Genomic DNA, 15248 nt, shown 5'->3' on the forward strand with positions numbered 1-15248 from the left:
TTGGAGCCCAGAAAAATAAAGTCTGACACTGTTTCCACTGTTTCCCCATCTATCTGCCATGAAGTGATGGGACCGGATGCCATGATCTTGGTTTTCTGAATGTTGAGCTTTAAGCCAACTTTTTCACTCTCCTCTTTCTCTTTCATCAAGAGGCTCTTTAGTTCTTCTTCACTTTCTGCCATAAGGGTGGTATCATCTGAACATCTGAGGTTATTGATATTTCTCCCAGCAATCTTGATTCCAGCTTGTGCTTCCTCCAGCCCAGTGTTTCTCATGATGTACTCTGCATATAAGTTAAATGAGCAGGGTGACAATATACAGCCTTGACATACTCCTTTTCCTATTTGGAACCAATCTGTTGTTCCATGCCCAGTTCTAACTGTTGCTTCCTGACCTGCATACAGATTTCTCAAGAGGCAGGTCAGGTGGTCTGGTACTCCCATCTCTTTTAGGATTTTCCACAGTTTATTGTGATACACACAGTCAAAGGCTTTGGCATAGTCAATGAAGCAGAAATAGATGTTTTTCTGGTACTCTCTTGCTTTTTCGATGATCCATCGGATGTTGGCAATTTGATCTCTGATTCCTCTGCCTTTTCTAAAACCAGCTTGAACATCTGGAAGTTCACAGTTCACGTATTGCTGAAGCCTGGATTGGAGAATTTTGAGCATTACTTTACTAGCGTGTGAGATGAGTGCAATTGTGCGGTAGTTTGAGCATTCTTTGGCACTGCTTTTCTTAGGGATTGGGATGAAAACTGATCTTTTCCAGTCCTGTGGCCACTGCTGAGTTTTCCAAATTTGCTGGCATATCGAGTGCAGCACTTTCACAGCATCATCCCTCAGGATTTGAAATAGCTCAACTGGAATTCCATCACCTCCACTAGCTTTGTTGGTAGTGATGCTTCCTAAGGCCCACTTGACTTCACATTCTAGGATGTCTGGCTCTAGGTGAGTGATCACACCATCGTGATTCTCTGGGTCATGAAGAACTTTTTTGTACAATTCTTCTGTGTATTTTTGCCACCTCTTCTTAATATCTTCTGCTTCTGTTAGGTCCCTACCATTTCTGTCCTTTATTGAGCCCATCTTTGCATGAAATGTTCCCTTGGTATCTCTAATTTGCTTGAAAAGATCTCTAGTCTTTCCCATTCTATTGTTTTCCTCTATTTCTTTGCATTGATCACTGAGGAAGGCTTTCTTATCTCTCAATAGATTTGCTATTCTTTGGAACTCTGCATTCAGATGGGTATATCTTTCCTTTTCTCCTTTGCTTTTCACTTCTCTTCTTCTCCCAGCTATTTGTAAGGCCTCCTCAGACAGCCATGTTGCTTTTTTGCATTTCTTTTTCTTGGGGATGGTCTTAATTCCCATCTCCTGTACAATGTCATGAACCGCCATCCATAGTTCATCAGGTCTTCTGTCTATCAGATCTAGTCCTTTAAATCTATTTCTCACTTTACGTATAGCTGATTCACACTGTTGAACACCAGAAACTAACACAACATTGTAAAGCAATTATATCCCCCCCCAAAAAAAGAAAACTTGGGGGACTTTCCTGGTGGTCCAGTGGTTAAGAATTTGCCTTGCAATGCAGGGGATGGGGGTTTGATCCCTGGTTGAGGAACTGAGATCTCACATGCCACGGAGCAACTAAGCCCATGTGCTACAACTATGGAGCTGGAGCAACACCACTAGAGAGCCTGTATGATGCGATGAAGATTCCACGTGCTACAACGAAGACCGGACGCAGCCAAATAAACAAGTAATTTTTTAAAAAAATGTTGGCGACCCACGATAGCAAGGGCTGATTTCTTGCTCATGTTACACGCCCACTCTGGCTTGGTGGAGAAACTCAGCTCACTAGAATTATTAAGCGACCCAGGTGGGTGGAAGCTCCCAAAGCCTCCTGCCATAGTTCATTGGCCAAACCAGCCACACGGCCGTGCCTCATCCCAGTGGGAGTGAAGGATGGTCCTGCCATGCGCCAGGAAGACAGCAGAACTGGATGGATTATCTGCAGGGCTTTGGAGCCAGGCTCCCAGATTCGCCTTCTCCCGACAGTGTGGTTGGACTTGTTTGTCAGCCAGGCTGACCTTGGCTGTCCTGCCCGGCTCTCAGCATTGCTTGCTCCTTGCTCCAATCCACCCACAGTTGCAGGGGAATAAATCTCTCTGGCTGAGGAATCCCGACCACTACTTCCTGCCAGAGGAAGGAACTGATCATCGTTCATGGGAGATCAGAGTGGTGTTATTAAACAGTATTCCCAGAGCAATTCCAAACACCTTCTCAGCCAGCAGTTTTCAAGTAGCCAGCCAAGGAAGTTCCACCAACGTTCCTTAAACCAATTTTCTGTGCCAAGTACTCTGGGAGATGCTGGGGTTACACCTACCGACCACACACCACCCCTGCTGTGAAAGGACTAGCGTGCCAACTAGCAGATTCAAAAATATCCCAAACAAGTCTTACCTCATTTACTACACCAGAACCACAGCAGGTAGGGATGGGCCAAGGGAGGCGTCTGAAGGGAGTGAGTCAGAAATCCAGCATCAGTGGGTTCAGCTGTGCCCAGCAACGAAGCTGCCAGAGGGGTGGAGAGGGCTCAGCCATGCGGTTGTCTATAGCAGAGAAGTCGTGTCAGGAAACCACGTTATTGCCCACACTCAGGAAGGACAAACAGAACATAAAATCATTGCTTCCAGCAAACCAAGGCTTTGTATTTTAATGATGTGTCTGGTGGCCTCAGCAGGGACTTGACTTTCAGCTAGTCCACTCACAGGCATGCTGCTCTTCGGGCTGCTCTATAAAGTGAAGTTTTTGTGAGGATTAAATGAGATACTCTATATTAGCAGTCCGCAACCTTTTTGACACCAGGGACCGTGGAAGACAATTTTTCCACAGTCTGGGGAGGGGGAGCAAGGGATGGTTTCAGGATGACTCAAGCGTGCTACATTTATTGTGTACTTTATTTCTATTATTATTACATTGTGATATATAATGAAATAATTATACAACTCTGGAGAAGGCAATGGCACCCCACTCCAGTACTCTCACCTGGAAAATCCCATGGATGGAGGAGCCTGGCAGGCTGAAGTCCATGGGATCGCGAAGAGTCGGACACGACTGAGCGACTTCTCTTTAGCTTTTCACTTTCATGCATTGGAGAAGGAAATGGCAGCCCACTCCCGTGTTCTTGCCTGGAGAATCCCAGGGACGGGGGAGCCTGGTGGGCTGCCGTCTATGGGGTCGCACACAGTCAGACACGACTGAAGCGACTTAGCAGCAGCAATTATACAACTCACTATAATTTTTGTTATAAAGGAGGAAAAGGTTTACCTGAAAATTAGTCCCTTGTGATAATGAACAATATTACAGTTTCATAGCAACTGAATAAAAGAATCAGATCATCAGGCATTAGATACTCATAAGGAGCACATGACCTAGACCCCTCACACATCCCTACTGTGCAGTTCCCAGTAGGTTTCAAGCTCCTAAGAGAATCTAATGCTGCCCCTGATCTGACAGGGGGTGGAGCTCAGGCAGTAATGCAAGCGATGGGGAGGGGCTGTAAATACAGATGAAGTTTCACTCACTTGCCTCCTGCTCTGCAGCCTGGTTCCTAATAGCCCATGGACCAGTACCAGTCCACGACCTGGGGGGTGCAGACCCTTGCTATATACAAAGTACTTACTGCAGTGCCAGGAAATGGTGGCCTCTGCTAATGTCCCTGGAAGCAGGTCCAAGCACCTGCAGTGGGCACCCAACCCATGTGACATCCACAGAGGTGGATTTTTACCCCCCTCCCTCTTTTACAATAAAACACTTTTCAGTAGTAATTAAGAAATGGGATAAATAATAATAATAGCCAGAAAAACACAGTAAAGTGTCCCTTTAATTGAGCTTTATAGGTAATGATGACAGCAAAACATAAAATATGAAAGAAACACCCTGTTCAACAAAGGAAATAAATTTCCAGTACAACAAAGGAAAGGAGCAACAGAATAGCACTTTCTAGTTACATGGGCCTCCCTAATGGCTCAGCGGGTAAAGAATCCACCTGCAATGCAGGAGATAGGAGACCAGGGTTTGATCCCTGGGTGAGGAAGAGTCCCTGGAGAAGGAAATGGCAATGCACTCCAGTGTTCTTGCCTGAAAGGATCCCATGGACAGAGGAGCTGGCAGGCTGAATTTTTTTTATAAAGGAGAAAAAGTTATACCTAAACGTTAGTCTCCCACAGTAACGAATAATACTACAGTTTCATAGCAGTGGAATAAAAAGGAAGGCAAGGGACTTCCCTGGTGGCTCAGTGGTAAAGAACTCAGCTGCCAATGCAAGGACAGGGATTCAAACCCCGGTGTGGGAGAATCCCACATGCCACAGAGCAACTGGGTCCATGGGCCACAACTACTGGGCCTGTGCTCTAGAGCCCGGGAGCTGCAACTACTGGAGCCTGCTCGCCCTAGGGCCCATGCTCTGCAACAAGAGAAGCCACCGCAATGAGAAGCCCACACAGCGCAACTAGAGAGTGGTCCCCGCTCAGTGCGACTGGAGGAAGAAGTCCACAGGCCGCAATGAAGACCCGGGGCAGCCAAAAATAAATACATAAATATTTTTTAAAAAAGGAAGGCAAATAAGAAAAAATACGCTTGAATTTTAAATACATTTTCAAACATTACTCCCATTTAACCACGTTTTTCATGTATGGAAAATCTGCACATAACAAATATATTATACCTTGCAGGTTGCCTGGCTTCATGGTTTTAAATTTTAAGAATAGAAACTCCAGGTGATCATCTAGAATGCCAGAGTAGAAGTAAACCATATTCCATTTCTTCATCTCTACAACCTTTCTGCTCTCTTCGTTTATCTCAAATCTGCTGTTTAAACGGCAGGAGTATGCCATTCCACAGAAGTTTAGACATGAACTTGAAGTGAACTCGCTCAAAAGGAACGCAAGACCAGTTTGCTCTCAAAGGGATGGGTGTAGCTGAACCCAGGCTAATCCATGGCCAAGGGCATAACTGGAATCCTCTGACTCACTTTCCTGTAGCGGATGAGGTTTATTCAGCATTGGGGTAGTAGGCAGAATTCTAAGATAGCCTCAAGATTCCCAGCACCATCTCCCACTATTCAATCAAACACTCATCTAGGCACCTCTCAAGGGACTTTGCAGGTGGAATGAAGGTCTCCAACCAGCTGGCCTTTTAGGAAGATTATACAGGTGGGATTGGCACGACCGCAGTAGCCCTTTCAACCTGGGAGTCGAGTCAGAGGGGCTTCCAGGTGGCGCAGTGATAAAGAACCCGAGAATGCAGGCAGACATAAGAGACGCAGCTTCAATCTCCGGGTCAAGAAGATCCCCTGGAAGAGGCCATGGCAGCCCACTCCAGTATTCTTGCCTGGAGAATCCCATGAACAGAGGAGCCTGATGGGCTACAGTCCATGGGGTCACACAGAGTCGGACATAACCGAAGCAACTTAGCACACACACGCGCACGTAGAGTCAGAGACCCAGGAAATCAGAGATTTGAAGCAGGAGACACACTGGATGCTCTGGGGCTGGTCTGAAAATGGAGGGTGGCCATGTGGCAGACGACATGAGTGGCCTTAGGGACCCGACCATCAGCCAGGAGGTGGGAACCTCAGTCCTGCCACCACAAGGAACTGCATTCTGCCACCAGAATGGGCTTGGAGTGGGTCGTTTATCCCCTGGAGCTCCAGGTGAGGACTCAGTCTGGCCAACACCCTGAGCAGAGAGCTGGCTAAGGATCACTGTGCTGGGTCCTGATGATCATGGCTGAGCTAATGAGCAGGTGCTGGGGTTGGGTGGTTTAATCAGTTTTCACTTTATGGAAACAAAATTGACAAGCAGAAATTGTCTCTATTTAAGATGCACAGCTTGATGCTTTGACATATGTGTGCATTTTGATGTGACCATCACAGTCAAGCTAATTAACCTGTCCATTACCTCACAGGTTACTTTCTGTGTGTGCTGAGAACACTTGGGATTTACCCTCTCAGCAAATTTCACATACATGATACAGTATTGCTCACTACAGTCACCAAGCTGTACATGAGACCCCAGAACACATTCATTCTGTGTATTGGAAACTTTGCACCCTTTGACCGACATCTTCCCCTTCTCCTGCCCCCAGCCCCTGACAACCACTGTTCTTCTACTCTGTGCTGTCTTTTTAAAAATTGGAATATAATTGCTTTATAATGTTTGTTAGTTTCTGCTGTACAACAAAGTGAATTGTCTATATGTATACATATTATCAGGCTTCCCAGGTGGCTCAGTGGGTAAAGAACCCACCTGCCAATGCAGGGGGCATAAGAGACACGGGTCTCATCCCCAGGTCGGGAAGATCCCCTGGAGGAGGGCAAAGCAATGTACTCCAGTATTCTTTCCTGGAGGATCACATGGACAGAAGAGCCTGGCAGGTTTTAGTCCGTGGCGTTGCAAGAGTCGGACATGACTGAAGTGGCTTAGCATGCACATATACATATATCCCCTCCCTCGTGAACCTCCCTCTCTCTTTCCATCCCACTCCTCTAGGTCATCGCAGAGCACTGAGTTGAGCTCCCTGTGTTATACAGCAGCTTCTCACTAGCTAGCTCTTTCACACATGGTCGTGTATATATGTCCGTGCTACTCTCCCAGTTCCTCCCACCCTCCCCTTCCCTGGCTGTGTCCATATGTCTGTTCTCTGCATCTGCAAATCTAATCTTGCCTTGGAAATAGGTTCACCCCCAATGTTCATTGCAGCATTGTTTACAATAGCCAGAATATGGAAGCAACCTAAATATCCAAGGCCAGATGAATGGATAAAGATGTGGTACATATATACAGTGGAATATTATTCAGCCACTAAGAAAGAACAAAATATGGTCATTTGTAGAGATGTGGTTGGGCCTAGAGTCCTTCATACAGAGTGAAGTAAGTCAGGAAGAGAAAAACAAATATTGTATATTAATGCAAATGTGTAGAATCTAGAAAATGGCACTCTGTGCTTCTGAGATTGACTTTTTCTTAGTCTACATATAAGTGAGCTCACGCGATATTTGTCTTTCTGTGTCTGGCTTCTCCCACTTGGCATAAGGCCCTTCTTGTTCATCCACATTGTCACAAATGGCAGGGCTGCTTTATTTTTTATGAATAATGATTATATTATATATATAGTAGTATGTTCTCCATCCATCAAGGACTTAGGTGGTTTCCATGTCTTAACAAAGAAGGCTGAGCACCAAAGAATTGATGCTTTCAAACTGTGGTGCTAGAGAAGACTTTTGAGAGCCCCTTTGACAGCAAGGAGATCAAACCAGTCAATCCTAAAGGAAATCAACCCTGAATATTCATTGGAAAGACTGATGCTGAAGCTCCAATACTTCAGCCACCTGATGCAAAGAGCCTACTCATTGGAAAAAACCCTGATGCTGGGAAAGACTCAGGGCAGAAGAAGGGGGCAACAGAGGATGAGATGGTTGGATGGCATCATTGACTCAATGGACATGAGTTTGTGAAAATTCTGGGAGATAGTGGAGGACAGGGAAGCCTAGCGTGCTGCAGTCTGTGGGGTCAAAAAGAGTCGGACAGGACTTAGTGACTGAACAACAAGCGTCTTAACTGTTGTGAACAGTGTGGCAATGAACAGATGAGTGCAGATGTATCGTCTAGATACTGATTCCATGTTTTTGGATGCTTATTCAGAAGTGAGAGCTGTTCTAAGTCACTATGTTTGTGGCCCTGTGTTACGCAGAAATAGAAACACTAATAAGGGATAAGTAACACAAATATGCTAAAATTTACATAAACATTATTAAAAATCGGCAATAATTGCACCAATTGTTTAAGACATAAGGCAAAAAAGATTCTTGAAGGGAGGAGTATTCTATCACTGATTTTGTTTAGAATTGCTTGAGCATGGCAATAATAACAAGCTGATGGACTTTTAGTTGGTCTTATTATTTTAAAATTATTTGCAGATGGTGCATCTCCTTACTGCCTGCAGCGGCAGTTGCTGCTCCCTTTGTTCAGCTCTTGGTGAGCCGCTGAGAACCTGGGACCCAAAGGAAGGAAGAACTTTCTGGATCAGACAGTTACTTCCCAGTAGAGCAGAAACACAACCATGAGCCCCTTGGCTTCCCCTTATCCCAGGTGGCACTAGTGGTAAAGAGTTCACTTGCCAAAGCAGAAGATCTAAGAGCTGAGGGTTCGATACCTGGGTCGGGAAGATTCCCTGGAGAAGGGAAAGGCAACCCACTCCAGTATTCTTGCCTGGATAATTCCATGGACAGAGAAGTCTGGAGGACCCCCAAAGGTGAGAGGAGTGAAGAAAAGAAAGCTCAACTACCACACACTTTTGCCAAGAGCAGGTACTAATTACTTAAGACTCAAAAAAAACAAATCCTACTGACCCTTCACAAGCATACCAAGGAAGTAAGTACAGAACACCCTCTGTTTGAAGTCTGTGCATATCCCAGAAACATCTAACTGTTTCGGGGGCCTTTGGAGGATGATATTCTGGAATAAATGGTGCATGCACGCTTGTGTGTGTGTGTGCACATGCACACACTCAGTCATGTCTGACTCTTTGCAACCCTATGGACTGTAGTCCACCAGACCTCTCTGTCCATGAGATTTTCCAGGCAAGAATACTGGAGTGGGTTGCCATTTCCTCCTCCAGGGGATCTTCCCAACCCAGGGATCGAACACGGGTCTCTTTTGTCTCCTGCATTGACAAGCGGATTCTTTACCACTAGTGCCACCTGGGAAGACCCTGGAATAAACGGTGACCTCTGGAGAAGGAAATGGCAACCCACTCCAGTACTCTTGCCTGGGAAACCTCATGGACGGAGGAGCCTGGTAGGCTGTAGCCATGGGGTCGCGAAGAGTCAGACACGACTGAGCGACTTCACTTTCACTTTTCACTTTAATGCACCGGAGAAGGAAATGGCAACCCACTCGAATGTTCTTGCCTGGAGAATCCCAGAGACGAAGGAGCCTGTTGGGCTGCCGTCTATGGGGTCGCACAGAGTCGGACATGACTCAAGTGACTTAGCAGCAGCAGAATCAAGTCCCTGCCTATAGGAACCTCAGGAGCCGGGCAGTACATCTCTCCTGACCACCTGTCTACCCAGCTTTCCCATCCTGTCCACCTGGCTAGGAGACTGGTTGTTCTTTTGTGATGATTGAATTAGGCTTTCTTCAGAGGTGGAGGACAGCTTAGCCTTCCTGCTCTGATACCTGTTTCCAAACTTACCTCAAGTAACATTATTTTGATACATATTGCACAAAATGTTTAAAGTGTACTTTATAAAACAATGCAAAAGCAGATACACACTACTCTACATAATACAGATAAACAAGGTCCTACAGTACAGGATCTTGTTTTTTTAATTTTTAATGAAATAATCTGAAAGCTATTTCTGCAAATAGACTAAAAGTATTCTTTCTTTAAAAAAAAGCAATATGTCTTCTCATTTTGCCACTCACAAGATGCCTGAGAATGACGTGCAGAAATATTTTTCTGAAAGGTTACAAAATAACTTGCATCACACTCCATGGCTCTTTGATTTGGTAATAAAAAGCAATCACAGTAGCTTATTCACTTACAGAGACTAATTCAAGCCAGGGGATACAGTCTAGAATTTTCTAAGCAGTTACTAACAGCTGCAGAAAAACACCGTGAATCCTCGGGCGGAGAAGAATCATCATAAAAATTATAGCAATAGGATCTGCAAGGATTAAGGAGCAGCAATGATAACACAGCACCCAGATGAATTTCACTGTACAAAACACATCATACAGATGCCTGGCCTCCCTAGATTCAACCTCAACTCAGAAAACAACTGAGAGAAACTATGATGTGCCAAGATGAGTTGTTTTTGTTTACTTGCTCAGCCATGTCCGACCCTTTGCAACCGTATGGACTTTAGCCCACCAGGCTCCTCTGTCCGTGGGATTTCCCAGGCAAGGATACTGAAGTGGGTTGCCATTTCATTCCCCACGGAGTCTTCCTGACCCAGGGATTGAACCCATGTCTCCAGCATTGGCAGGTGGATTCTTTACCACTGAGCCACCAGGGAAGCACGTGCCAAAGTGTACGTGGGCCCAGCTATGATTAGCTCCATCACTAAAACAGTGTCTTCCTTCTGGAAGCATGGTGGAGGAAATGACCAATTTTCACCTAGGTTTGGGAAGATTTCTGAGAAGAAATGCCCTCTGTCCACCATTTGGAAATAAGGTAGAGAAAGAAGAAAGGAGGAAAACAAAATATCTTGGGGCTTGATAGCCCAGATGTCAGGACAGGTGAGCCTAAATAACCAAGCCTCAGGCACAGGCTTGGAAGTGTGTCTGCACACCTGACATTGAACACGCCTGCAGGATTTTCACGTGGTTCTTGGGGAATTAGAATGACAATATATTTTCTATTTTTTTTAAGACTACAAACACACTTCATTTCATACAAAGAAGGCGGGCTGCCAATCTTTTGGAGCTGAGGTTCTTAAATTATTCTTGGCTGTAGACTTGGATGTGTGTGAACGCAGAGCCCTTCCTTGTTTTCTTATCTCATTCTGGGGGGAACACAGATAATTTCTGGTCGCAGCTGCAGGTCTGGGGTGTAAGTGATCTCCTGGAAAATCACCATTAAGTTACTGAAATTATCCTTTAAACTTTTTATTTCATTTCATGACATAATATACTTGAGCTTTGTTCTTATGGCTCCATCTCGATTCTTGGCATTTCCCCAGCCTTGCTGTATTATCAAAGAGCTTCATGCATTTTTAAACAAAATGATCCTACTTTCCCAGAGCTTTTCATTTCTTTTTTCAGGGTCTTCGACTTTTTAAAGATCAATTACACTTGCAAAAAAAAAAAAAATCCAGAATATTACTAACTGTGGCTTCCATTACCCACTGCCTCATATGTGAACTTTTAACTTCTCCTTTAAATATATTCTTGAAAAATTACTCAATCTTTTGTTCTTCTAGTAACGTCATCTCTTTCTTAGCATGCCACTATTTATGACTACGCAATTAATTTTTCCTTCCAGACCTAAATTTGTTGACTCTTAATAATTACCCAGCTTCCAGAGTACCCAGAATATATCAATAGATAAAGATGTGACATCAATCCTTACTTCCTAAGAAATTCTAAGCTGAAAAAGTATATATATATTATTTTATCTTGATACTAGGATCACAAATTATATTTTTAAAGGTTAACTACATAAAATATAAGACTTTAAAAAATTAACTACATAAAATACAAGATTTGTTCACAGCAAAAATTTACCCAAATAATAAATTAATTATATTCTTAACAAAGCAAAGGAAAGGCACCAGAAAATGTTTGCAGAATATCCATGTGAAATGAATAGCATCCAAACTACATCTTACTAGAGAAAGGACCCCTCCTACACTGTTGGTGGGAATGTAAATTGGTGCAGTCACTATGGAGAACAGTATAGAGGTTCCTTAAAAAACTAAAAAAAGAGATACCACATGATCATACAATTCCACTCCTGGGCATATATCCAGAGAAAAACATGATCCAAAAAGATATATCACCCCAATGTTCACTGCAGCACTGTTTACAATAGCCAGGACATAGAAGCAACCTAAGCGTCTATCGACAGAGAAATAGATAAAGAAGATGTGGTACATATATACAATGGAATATTATTCAGCCATTAAAGAGAATGAAATAATGCCATTTGCAGCAACATGAATGGACCTAAAGATTGTCACACTGAATGAAGTAATTCAGACAGAGAAGGAGAAATACTGTATAACATTCCTTATGTGGAGTCTAAAAAGAAATGAGACAAATGAACTTACTTACAAAACAGAAAGAAACATTCAGACTTAGAGAACAAACTTTTGGTTGCCGGGGGGAAGGTTGGGAGGAAGAACAGTTAGGGAGTTTGGGGTGGATATGCACACACTGCTATATTAAAATGGATAATCAGCAAGGACCTACTGTATAGCACAGGGAACTCTGCTCAATGTTATGTGGCAGCCTGGATGGGAGGGGAGTTTGAGGGAGAATGGATTCATGTATGTGCATGACTGAGTCCCTTTTCTGTCCACCTGAAACTATCACAACATTCTTAATTGGCTATAATCCAATATAAAATAAAAAATATACATATCCTTATATAGGAAGAGCTGTCATAAATCAATAAGAAAAGAACAAACACCCTTGCAGAAGAGCAGGTAAAGAACATGATTATTCTTTTCACAGAAGAGATTCAAAAGGAGTGAACTAAGAAAGGAAAACAACTTTAGTAATAATCAAAGAAAGAAAACTTAAAATCAAAATGAGAAAAAAAGTACTGATTAGATCAACAGCTTTGTGGGGGGCGGGGGGGGGCAGGTGGAATTGCCTTACAAGATAAATCAGGATATGAAGACATGGGCAAGCATGTGCAAGGATTGTGTGTTTCATGAAAAGTAAGAACAACTTTACCAAGGAGCAATTTGATGGTCTCTATTAAAAATTTAAACATGCTTTGGGTTTGATCCCTGGATGGGGAAGATCCCCTAGAGGAGGAAATGGCAACCCACTCCAGTATTCCTGCCTGGAGAATCCATGGACAGAGAAGCCTGGCAGGCTAGTCCATGAGGTCGCAAAGAGTCGGACATGACTGAGCGACTAAAAAACAGCAAACATGCTTCTTAACCCAACGATTTCATGTCTAAGAAACTATATTAAGAAAAGAATCATCCACTTGTACAGAGAATTCTGTAGAATTGTATTCATTGCTCTATTGTTTAAAATGAGGGGAGACGATGAGATTTCCTATTTGTTTAAATGACAAAAAATACTGCCTATTAAATATCAACAACAAAGCTAGTATTATTGAAGAGGAAATAAAGTACATGATTGAAGCTTTTCCAAAAATGAGAAGAATTCTTTCTTATTTGTACTGTAGTGTTAGTCGCTCAGTTGTGTCAAACTCTTTGTGACTCCATGGACTGTAGCCCACAAGGCCCCTCTGGCCATGGGATTCTCCAGACAAGAATACTGGAGAGGGTAGCACATTTATAGAGAAGCAATAATTCCTCACTCACTTGACATAATTTGGGAAACCTGAGAGGTGACTGAGTGCTGAGAGTGTCTGTCAAACATTAAAACAAGGCAAAGGTCAGTTTAAACCAGTGTAATGTTAATAGCTAAGACAGTTCAGTTGGATCTATTGTCACTTATGACATCTGCTGGATCCTTGAAAAAGCAAGAGAGTTCCAGAAAAACATCTATTTCTGCTTTATTGACTATGCCAAAGCCTTTGACTGTGTGGATCACAATAAACTGTGGAAAATTCTGAAAGAAATGGGAATACCAGACCATCTGACCTGCTTCTTGAGAAATCTGTATGCAGCTCAGGAAGCAACAGTTAGAACTGGACATGGACCAACAGACTGGTTCCAAATAGGAAAAGGAGAACTTCAAGGCTGTATATTGTCACCCTGCTTATTTAACTTACATACAGAGTACATCATGAGAAACGCTGGGCTGGATGAAGCACAAGCTGGAATCAAGATTGCTGGGAGAAATATCAATAACTTCAGATATGCAGATGACACCACTCTTATGGCAGAAAGTGAAGAAGAACTAAAGAGCCTCTTGATGAAAGTGAAAGAGGAGAGTGGAAAAGTTGGCTTAAAGCTCAACATTCAGAAAACCAAGATCATGGCATCCGGTCCCATCACTTCATGGCAAATAGATGGGGAAACAGTGGCTGACTTTATTTTTTTGGGCTCCGAAATCACTGCAGATGGTAACTGCAGCCATGAAATTAAAAGATGCTTGCTCCTTGGAAGGAAAGTTATGACCAACCTAGACAGCATATTAAAAAGCAGAGACATTACTTTGCCAACAAAGGTCCGTCCAGTCAAGGCTATGGTTTTTCCAGTAGTCATGTATGGATGTGAGAGTTGGACTGTGAAGAAAGCTGAGAGCAGAAGAATTGATGCTTTTGAACTGTGGTGTTGGAGAAGACTCTTGAGAGTCCCTTGGACTGCAAGGAGATCCAACCAGTCCATCCCAAAGGAGATCAGCCCTGGGTATTCATTGGAAGGACTGATGCTGACGCTGAAACTCCAATACTTTGGCCACCTGATACAGAGAGCTGACTTATTTGAAAAGACCCTGGTGCTGGGAAGGATTGAAGGCAGGAGGAGAAGGGGACGACAGAGGATGAGATGGTTGGATGGCATCACCAACTCAATGGACATGAGTTTGAGTAAACTCTGGGAGTTGGTGATGGACAGGGAGGCCTGGTATACTGCGGTCCATGGGGTTGCAAAGAGTCAGACACAACTGAGCGACTGAACTGAACTGATATTAATTATTCATATGAAAATAGCTCTTATAAAGTAAATTTAAACATCTACGGGGAAAAAATTAATATTGGTTTCTTAGATCCATTTTTCCCACAGTACAATGACTTGATCTAAACTAGGGACTAAAATAAGGAATTCCCTGGTGGTCCAGTGATCAGGACTTGGTACTTTCATTGCTGAGGGTATGGATTTGATCCCTGGTTGGAGATTCTTCAAGCTTCGTGACATGGTCAAAAAAGAAAAAAAAGTAAGCCAGTGACTAAATTAATGAATGAATACTTATACATTTATTATGAGTTTTGTTGTGATTTTTCAATCTATATATAAATTGAGAGGCAATACAAGAGTTTCACTCTTATTAAATGAATTTTGCAAATAACCTAATCTTGGAGAAATTCCATTGAGTATAAATCCAGACTGACAATTCTCCAATACACATTGTAGATTACTTATTTTCCTAACCTCTTGCATTGTCTCTTGTTTGTTTTTACATTTTTGGTGTATTTTTTACACAGGTGAAAAAAAAAAAACCCCAAAACTATGCCAAATTGGGATTACGATAAAAGACTGACTGCATTTCCTCTCGGTATTATTTTGGGACATTGTTGAACAGTCCTGCTCAAAGATTATTTGATTCTCTAGGGAACACAGCTTTGTTTGTTATTAATTTCTACTAACTATGGCCCAGATTCTTAATTGTAGGTTTTTGTCCAGTAGACTTGCAAAGATTTGTCTGGTGAAGAAAGTTCCAGCAAAGATGACTGTTTTCTTGCCCTGTCAGGATGTAATTAGCTTGTTTCTAACACTCAGTCTTATGGGCTGAATGTTGTACCCTCACCAAATTCATATGCAGAAGTCCTGACCCCCAGTGCCTCAGAATGTACTTGCAGACAGTT

General features: G+C 43.0%; 1 long non-coding RNA gene across 1 annotated transcript in view; it reads right to left on the reverse strand.

Annotated features, from left to right (window-relative positions):
* Positions 1 to 15248, reverse strand: part of LOC145547400 (uncharacterized) — a 108423-nt gene that overhangs the window by 44126 nt on the left and 49049 nt on the right. The window contains exon 3 of the long non-coding RNA XR_014083807.1: positions 2469 to 2617. This is a non-coding gene — a long non-coding RNA (uncharacterized LOC145547400). The remainder of the gene's footprint in view (positions 1 to 2468; positions 2618 to 15248) is intronic.

The sequence above is a fragment of the Giraffa tippelskirchi genome, chromosome 4 (genome assembly GCF_054371585.1).
Source record: "Giraffa tippelskirchi isolate mGirTip1 chromosome 4, T2T-mGirTip1v1.2.pri, whole genome shotgun sequence".
Lineage (NCBI taxonomy): Eukaryota > Metazoa > Chordata > Mammalia > Artiodactyla > Giraffidae > Giraffa > Giraffa tippelskirchi.